This window comes from Castanea sativa, chromosome 11 (genome assembly GCF_040712315.1).
Source record: "Castanea sativa cultivar Marrone di Chiusa Pesio chromosome 11, ASM4071231v1".
NCBI classification, from domain to species: Eukaryota; Viridiplantae; Streptophyta; class Magnoliopsida; order Fagales; family Fagaceae; genus Castanea; species Castanea sativa.
The window spans coordinates 15,629,182-15,638,392 of NC_134023.1; the positions used below are offsets into that span (position 1 = coordinate 15,629,182).

Consider the following 9,211-nt stretch of genomic DNA (forward strand, 5'->3'; position numbering starts at 1 on the left):
TATGCCCCCGTCAACTAAGAGGGTGTTTGAATCCGGCTGAACCCGTTCAGCGTTTCCAGCGCCTTTTTTTTTTTTTTTCGTTTATGCTCCAGGGGACAGGCACTATGCGTGCACTGTCCACATACTTTTTCAGAAATTTTTTATTAAAAATGGGTCTCGTAGTACTATTCACACATTAAAAAATTATTTTGTTACAGTGTTTTTCAATTTTCAGTTTTAGTTTTCAATTTTCAGCTACATCCAAACGGACCAAGTCTACCAAACCATTCTTTGGGTTTCAAAAAGAAATCGTGTCCCAGCCGCAAAAAGTAGTAGACCAAACTTTCTAGGGAGCTAAACTGGACAGGACAAACAAAAGGTTGTTTTAAGTGTAACTGTGAACTTAAACTTTTGCCTATATATATGTTGTTCCTATCAGCTTGTTTGTGGCATTAAGCTACGACAACCAGAATTAGCTAGCTAAACACACTTAGCTCCCAGATAAGATTTTGAACTCTCTGGCGAAGGGAATACATCCCTTTGTGTTTGTTTGTGACATTAAGCAACAACACCCAGAACTAGCTAGCTAAACAAAACACCCTGCAGCTCTCTGATAAGAATTTGAACTCTGACCAAAAAATGAAGGTAATGATGCTGAACAATTATTTAAAAATTCTGTTCCTTATGTACTTCCAATCATTTTTATGTCATTAATTGACACTTCTAAACTTTATTGCAGCAAAAGGTAGTGATCAGGATCACCTTAAATAATGGCAAAAAAAAATGCTCGGTCCAAGGCAATGCAGATTGCAGTTGGTGTACAAGGTACTCATTTGTATGTCTTTTATCTGATCACTGTTAAAATTGATTAGGAATTTAAAACTAACGATGAAATTGTTTTTCTTTTGGGTGGTTAAGGTGTGGAATCAGTCTCTCTACAAGGTGGGGATAACAGTCAGATTGTTGTTGTTGGGGACAACATTGATTCAGTCAACTTGACATCTTTGCTGAGGAAGAAAGTTGGATCTGCTGAGTAAACGAGTGTCTCACCGATCAGTACTGAGGGGGAAAAACAAAAGCAAGAGACCAAAACTAGTGAATCTGGAATACAATCAATGGTTTGGCCAACTTATCAAGCTGGTGTGCCATATTATTATCAACCTAGTGTGCCATATCATTATGTATACGATGCAATGGATTACAACCAGAACTTTTGCACTATTATGTGACTTATGCGTAGGAATTATTTGATGGCTAAAACTTAGTTAGAGTTTCTTAGGTGCCGTAACTTAGAGAAAAGTGTAGGAAGTGTGTATTGATTTTCTATAGTATTCATTCAATTGAAAATTGAAAATTTTGTCTTAAATCATGATATGAAGTGACAATAAAATTATAGAGAAAGAGTGTTGTTGAATAAGAAATTATATTCATGTAATGGGCAAATGGTTTGTTGTTGAAATACATTTCTTCAATATAGCATCAATGAAAATTCTCTTAACTGAGCAATCGCTTGAAAATGGACTAATTAAGTCTCTAAGTCGACCTCAGACATCTATTAAAGTAGGATAAAGAGATCCAATTGTTATTCAATCCCAAGTTATTTATTAAATGAAATGAAAGATCTCTGCAGAACTTCATACTATATAGGTAGGACACTTGTTGCACATCTTTGGGCTATTATCATACTTATCTCAACAAAAAAAAAAAGAAGAGAGAAGACAAAAGAGAAAAGGCAAAACCCAAAATCCGTTATTTTAGCTATAAAATTGAAAAAATTCAGCCCACAAAATCAGTTAAACTCTGGCTCATGAAGTTCAGCCTAAAACCCATCGATATAACTCATCTAGTTCACGTGGCCAGTCAACAAGATTGATCAACTCAGGCTCACAAATTAGTCTAGTACAATCCTATTTCTCAAGATTGACACGAAACTAGGCCAAGTTATGGCCATTTGAGGGATCCATCATCATAAGGAACCCGATGCAAGTCAACACTAATCCACCTGCTAAATGTGGGGCAAAGGGTCCAATAAAATTGGACACCTCAACCCTTGGATCTAAAAGTCCAAGCATTTTATGAATAAAAGGGGAGCAAACATTCAGTAGAGAAAACAAAATCACCCATTTTTACCCAGAAAATTCCAATACTCACGCCCTCAAATTCAGCAAGTCCTAAATCTATTCCATTTTATTGAGCAACACTGAGTGTCACTCCTCTTACTTCCTCATCAATTTGAACCAGAAATATGAAAATCACCCAGGACACAGAAACACAATCTTGGACCCTTTGGCTTGTGCTAACTCAACTACATCTTCTCTCCCTAGCACTCACTCATATTCTTCTTTACTTTTATGCTTCTATATAGATTATCATATCTTTCTTGTTTTTCATTGTGTTTGTAAAAAATAGTTAGTTTTAGCTTGAAGATGCAAAAACTGTGAGCCACAAGTCCAACCAAAAAGGTTATATGAAGCTTTCCCTATATGACCAAAGGCTATAGCTAAACAGCCCACCAATGGTTTCTAGATTCCGTACACCAAACCTTGAAGCTACACAAGCAATGTGCACCTTAGTTGACTCTCAAACACCCTCTTTGTTAGTTACTATTATTTTATTACTGCTTTTCTTGACTATTACTTTTCTCATACAATAAAATTCTCCTTTAATATTTCAACCACCTCAATCTTCTAAGCTTGTCACAAGCATTTTGCCATAACTCTTCTGTACAAATTTTCACTACATTACTTAGCCATGATTATTGTTTACTAATACAAATTGTATTTTCAATAGGGACAAATTGGAAGCCTTCTTGAAGCACCCGGCAATGAAAGAATGCCAAACTTAACTACCCTAAAGAACCTAGGTCTAGTCGCTAACTTATCTAAACATAATGCGTGACAATGCGACAGAAAGAACCACAACAATAGGCCATCAACCACTAGCATGTAGCTGAGCTTAGTCATGTGAGTTTGCAGTTCAAATGGGGGCACAAAGGCACCTTTTGAGGAAAAATATAAAAGATCAATTAATTATATTATAAAAGTTTAAAGGTTTTATACCTTTATATATATATATATATGTATGTATGTATGTATGTGTATGTGTGTGTGTATATATATATATCAATTGATAAAATTTATTATTTAAAAAAAAAATTTAAGTAACACATCAATTTATAAAGTGAAATTTATAATATCCTGTCATAAATATCCTTGAAAATAAAATTGATGGGAAATTACCACAAAAAAAAAAGAAAAAAAAGAGCCTAAGGTTTATAGGAAGTGCTAGATTTTTAATTTCGTAAAAGTCTCAAACATATGAAAATTTTTGAAATTTTGTCCATAAGTAAATTGTTTTCTCATAAATAAATATGGCAACCATTGAACATAGATCATAGAAATAGAAAGTTCTGCTTTGATAAAACTTTGCACTTCCCGTTTAATTTGCATATTTTTGGCTTAATAAGTTGATGTTAATTATTTTTTAAATAGATCACATTCTTTTAATTTTTTAAGTTTCAAATTCATTATTTTGGTGCATTTCAAATTTTTGTTTTCTTCTCTATAATTAAAATTTATCATTTTCTTAACCAAAAAAAAATCAAGTGCTTAAATAATAGACTTAATAACTATTTTGTTTTAGGTATCGTATATATTTTAAGTTTAACTGTAAGATGATATTAATAATTGTGTTATATACTAATTCAAAAAGTTTGTAAAACTGCATACATAGCTTACACACATCAAAATGATTTTGGATGGAAAAAATAATTCTTTCCAATTTGAAATAGAACCTTACTATTCCTACATCTATATATTTCCAGCCCACATGCAACTTAGTGTATTCAACAAAAGGCACCAGCTTGGATCAAAACATTGGAGTATTAGTCTGTATTCTTAAAACAGCAACTGACATAAGTATAGTTTGCGTCATTCCTCTTATTCATTTTCTATTTTTTTAGGCTAAAGCCTGTTTTGCCGTTTTGTTCCTAAATTAAGGATTGAACAATTGATAAGGTTTCTGTAAAGTTGTGATTTACAACTGTTTTTGTATTGGCTTTATTTCCGTGCCAAATTTGATTGTAATTTTATTCAATCTTTTATATCCTGTATTTTATGTGGGATTTTATTGTAAAGGTTGTGTGTGAGAGAGAGTGTGTGAAGACTCAAGCTTTTGAAGGCAGAAAAATTCTCATGGGTATCTCGCGACTAAGCATCCCACGAAGAGATGCATGTGCTCTGCACATGACTGGAATGCGAAGAGTCATAACAGATGGTGACAGTTGGTTTTCACGAGTATCTCGCGAGTAAGGCCTTCTAGCGAGACACCCGCGAAATAATCTGTTTTGCTATTTTGTTCTATCTACTCCACTACATTCTCAACCACACTAAATTATTGTTCGTCGGTATCTTACTCCAGGCCTCTACAGAGCCAATTCAAAAAATGAAAGTCACTTTTATGGGGAGCGGGGCCACCAGAGAAATTTTAGTTTAGTGCGAATGGTTGAGAAGTATATTTAATGGACTTAGACATAATGAAATATAAATAGTTTGAAATGTGTTTTCAATTGCATAAATATTTTTGTTATTTTCTTTGCGTGGGTAAGGGACTTTTAGCGAGGAAAACTGTAAGGAGAACTTATTATAGTAAAAAACTTCATGGAGTTATGGAAAATTTGAGACTAGGCATTCCTGATAAAACAACCGTATTCTTATCTCATGGTTTCCTAATCAGTTTCTTTACAGCGATGAGAGAAGCTACTGTTAGAAACGCAATATTTGGTTCAATCCTAGTTCAAAAAAATTGCTATGCCATCAGAAAGCATGCAGTTATCTGCTACAAATGTCAAATAAATATAGGTCGAATGATTTCTCTAGTTTTTATTGGGTTACATAAGTTAGCTACACTAACGAATGAAATCTTTAAAGAATTTTTTGGATGAAAGTTTTTAACGTGTTTTACCTTGTTTTGTATTATGTGCGGTCTCCTAATTCTCTCCAAGGTGTCAATTTTTTTTTTTTTTGAGTTTTATTTGAATTTCTCCGAAATTATCCTGAACATTTACTTAGTAATTCATTCCACGGGGTTGAAATCTACCTCGTGGATTCTGAGTATTGAGTTATTCTGATTACCGTATAGGGTATTTGGGAGTGGATTTAGGTTTTTGCTATTTGGGTTTCACCCCTTTTATGTGATACGTATAATAACTATTAACGTTTTTGTATAAAATTTAATTTCCCAACCCATAAGATGAGATGCTACCTAAAGCCTGCTAGGTAGTCGGTGGTCTGTGGTCAAACTGATTTACTATTATGTTTTCTTGTGTTTTAGTTTGATTTGATGAATATTTATGTAAATCAGTACCCAGAGCCTCTGCACTTCTTGGGAAGCCTCCAGAAAAGTTGGTAACCATATGTTTATGTTCACACATAACCATATATTTACGTTCAAGTTTAAACAGTACCATTTCATCAAATCCCGAAGTATTTTTTAACAACTCTAACGCTTGAAATTTGTTCTATGTAATATCAAACAAAATTATTCGAAACTGTAAAATTCTAATCCAGAATATAATTCGTTACTTATTTTTGAATTTTAATTCCTTAATTTTAGAGCACGCAGTGCGTTTTTGCTAGTCTTTATATTTGCAAAGTTTATTGGCACAAAATTTGGTCTTCTGGTGGTATTTAGTCTTCGAAAGAAAGGCTCTTGCTATTTTCATTTGTCTCCATTATGATTGTAATGATACTTAATGAGTTCCATTTCGTCCACAAAAATTTCGGCCTCAAAATAGATCCAAAATTCGTACAAGTACGTACTAGTATTTCAAGCGCCCAGTACATACGGGCAACGGGTCGACTCTCTTTGTCATGCTCTACTTACATCGATAAATGTTATGGATTACACCCTTCTAAAAGTAAGTTTCGTTCTTGTCCGCTTTATTATTTTGTTCTACCACACTAAATAAATTTATTTGTTGACCCCTTTTAAATTATTGTTCGTCGGTATCTTACTCCAGGCCTCTGCAGAGCCAATTCAAAAAATGAAAGTCACTTTTATAGGGAGCGGGGCCACCAGAGAAATTTTAGTTTAGTGCGAATGGTTGAGAAGTATATTTAATGGACTTAGACATAGTGAAATATAAATAGTTTGAAATGTGTTTTCAATTGCATAAATATTTTTGTTATTTTCTTTGCGTGGGTAAGGGACTTTTAGCGAGGAAAACTGTAAGGAGAACTTATTATAGTAAAAAACTTCATGGAGTTATGGAAAATTTGAGACAAGGCATTCCTGATAAAACAACCGTATTCTTATCTCATGGTTTCCTAATCAGTTTCTTTACAGTGATGAGAGAAGCTACTGTTAGAAACGCAATATTTGGTTCAATCCTAGTTCAAAAAAATTGCTATGCCATCAGAAAGCATGCAGTTATCTGCTACAAATGTCAAATAAATATAGGTCGAATGATTTCTCTAGTTTTTATTGGGTTACGTAAGTTAGCTACAATAACGAATGAAATCCTTAAAGAATTTATTGGATGTAAGTTTTTAACATTTTTTACCTTGTTTTGTATTATGTGCGGTCTCCTAATTCTCTCCAAGGTGTCAATTTTTTTTTTTTTTTGAGTTTTATTTCAATTTCTCCGAAATGATCCTGAACATTTACTTAGTAATTCATTCCACGGGGTTGAAATCTACCTCGTGGATTCTGAGTATTGAGTTATTCTGATTACCGTATAGGGTATTTGGGAGTGGATTTAGGTTTTTGCTATTTGGGTTTCACCCCTTTTATGTGATATGTATAATAACTATTAACGTTTTTGTATAAAATTTAATTTCCCAACCCATAAGATGAGATGCTACCTAAAGCCTGCTAGGTAGTCGGTGGTCTGTGGTCAAACTGATTTACTATTATGTTTTCTTGTGTTTTAGTTTGATTTGATGAATATTTATGTAAATCAGTACCCAGAGCCTCTGCACTTCTTGGGAAGCCTCCAGAAAAGTTGGTAACCATATGTTTATGTTTACACATAACCATATATTTACGTTCAAGTTTAAACAGTACCATTTCATCAAATCCCGAAGTATTTTTTATCAACTCTAACGCTTGAAATTTTTTCTATGTAATATCAAACAAAATTATTCGAAACTGTAAAATTCTAATCCAGAATATAATTCGTTACTTATTTTTGAATTTTAATTCCTTAATTTTAGAGCACGCAGTGCGTTTTTGCTAGTCTTTATATTTGCAAAGTTTATTGGCACAAAATTTGGTCTTCTGGTGGTATTTAGTCTTCGAAAGAAAGGCTCTTGCTATTTTCATTTGTCTCCATTATGATTGTAATGATACTTAATGAGTTCCATTTCGTCCACAAAAATTTCGGCCTCAAAATAGATCCAAAATTCGTACAAGTACGTACTAGTATTTCAAGCGCCCAGTACATACGGGCAACGGGTCGACTCTCTTTGTCATGCTCTACTTACATCGATAAATGTTATGGATTACACCCTTCTAAAAGTAAGTTTCGTTCTTGTCCGCTTTATTATTTTGTTCTACCACACTAAATAAATTTATTTGTTGACCCCTTTTAAATTATTGTTCGTCGGTATCTTACTCCAGGCCTCTCGAGCCAATTCAAAAAATGAAAGTCACTTTTATAGGGAGCGGGGCCACCAGAGAAATTTTAGTTTAGTGCGAATGGTTGAGAAGTATATTTAATGGACTTAGACATAGTGAAATATAAATAGTTTGAAATGTGTTTTCAATTGCATAAATATTTTTGTTATTTTCTTTGCGTGGGTAAGGGACTTTTAGCGAGGAAAACTGTAAGGAGAACTTATTATAGTAAAAAACTTCATGGAGTTATGGAAAATTTGAGACAAGGCATTCCTGATAAAACAACCGTATTCTTATCTCATGGTTTCCTAATCAGTTTCTTTACAGTGATGAGAGAAGCTACTGTTAGAAACGCAATATTTGGTTCAATCCTAGTTCAAAAAAATTGCTATGCCATCAGAAAGCATGCAGTTATCTGCTACAAATGTCAAATAAATATAGGTCGAATGATTTCTCTAGTTTTTATTGGGTTACGTAAGTTAGCTACAATAACGAATGAAATCCTTAAAGAATTTATTGGATGTAAGTTTTTAACATTTTTTACCTTGTTTTGTATTATGTGCGGTCTCCTAATTCTCTCCAAGGTGTCAATTTTTTTTTTTTTTTGAGTTTTATTTCAATTTCTCCGAAATGATCCTGAACATTTACTTAGTAATTCATTCCACGGGGTTGAAATCTACCTCGTGGATTCTGAGTATTGAGTTATTCTGATTACCGTATAGGGTATTTGGGAGTGGATTTAGGTTTTTGCTATTTGGGTTTCACCCCTTTTATGTGATATGTATAATAACTATTAACGTTTTTGTATAAAATTTAATTTCCCAACCCATAAGATGAGATGCTACCTAAAGCCTGCTAGGTAGTCGGTGGTCTGTGGTCAAACTGATTTACTATTATGTTTTCTTGTGTTTTAGTTTGATTTGATGAATATTTATGTAAATCAGTACCCAGAGCCTCTGCACTTCTTGGGAAGCCTCCAGAAAAGTTGGTAACCATATGTTTATGTTTACACATAACCATATATTTACGTTCAAGTTTAAACAGTACCATTTCATCAAATCCCGAAGTATTTTTTATCAACTCTAACGCTTGAAATTTTTTCTATGTAATATCAAACAAAATTATTCGAAACTGTAAAATTCTAATCCAGAATATAATTCGTTACTTATTTTTGAATTTTAATTCCTTAATTTTAGAGCACGCGGTGCGTTTTTGCTAGTCTTTATATTTGCAAAGTTTATTGGCACAAAATTTGGTCTTCTGGTGGTATTTAGTCTTCGAAAGAAAGGCTCTTGCTATTTTCATTTGTCTCCATTATGATTGTAATGATACTTAATGAGTTCCATTTCGTCCACAAAAATTTCGGCCTCAAAATAGATCCAAAATTCGTACAAGTACGTACTAGTATTTCAAGCGCCCAGTACATACGGGCAACGGGTCGACTCTCTTTGTCATGCTCTACTTACATCGATAAATGTTATGGATTACACCCTTCTAAAAGTAAGTTTCGTTCTTGTCCGCTTTATTATTTTGTTCTACCACACTAAATAAATTTATTTGTTGACCCCTTTTAAATTATTGTTCGTCGGTATCTTACTCCAGGCCTCTGCAGAGC

At 33.4% G+C, this 9,211-nt stretch overlaps 1 long non-coding RNA gene across 1 annotated transcript; it reads left to right on the forward strand.

Moving 5' to 3' along the window:
- Positions 1-446: 446 nt before the first annotated feature.
- Positions 447-1,412, forward strand: LOC142614651 (uncharacterized). The gene is made up of 3 exons (XR_012840491.1): positions 447-624; positions 719-804; positions 898-1,412. It is a non-coding gene; the product is annotated as an uncharacterized LOC142614651 (long non-coding RNA).
- The last annotated feature ends 7,799 nt before the right edge of the window (positions 1,413-9,211 follow it).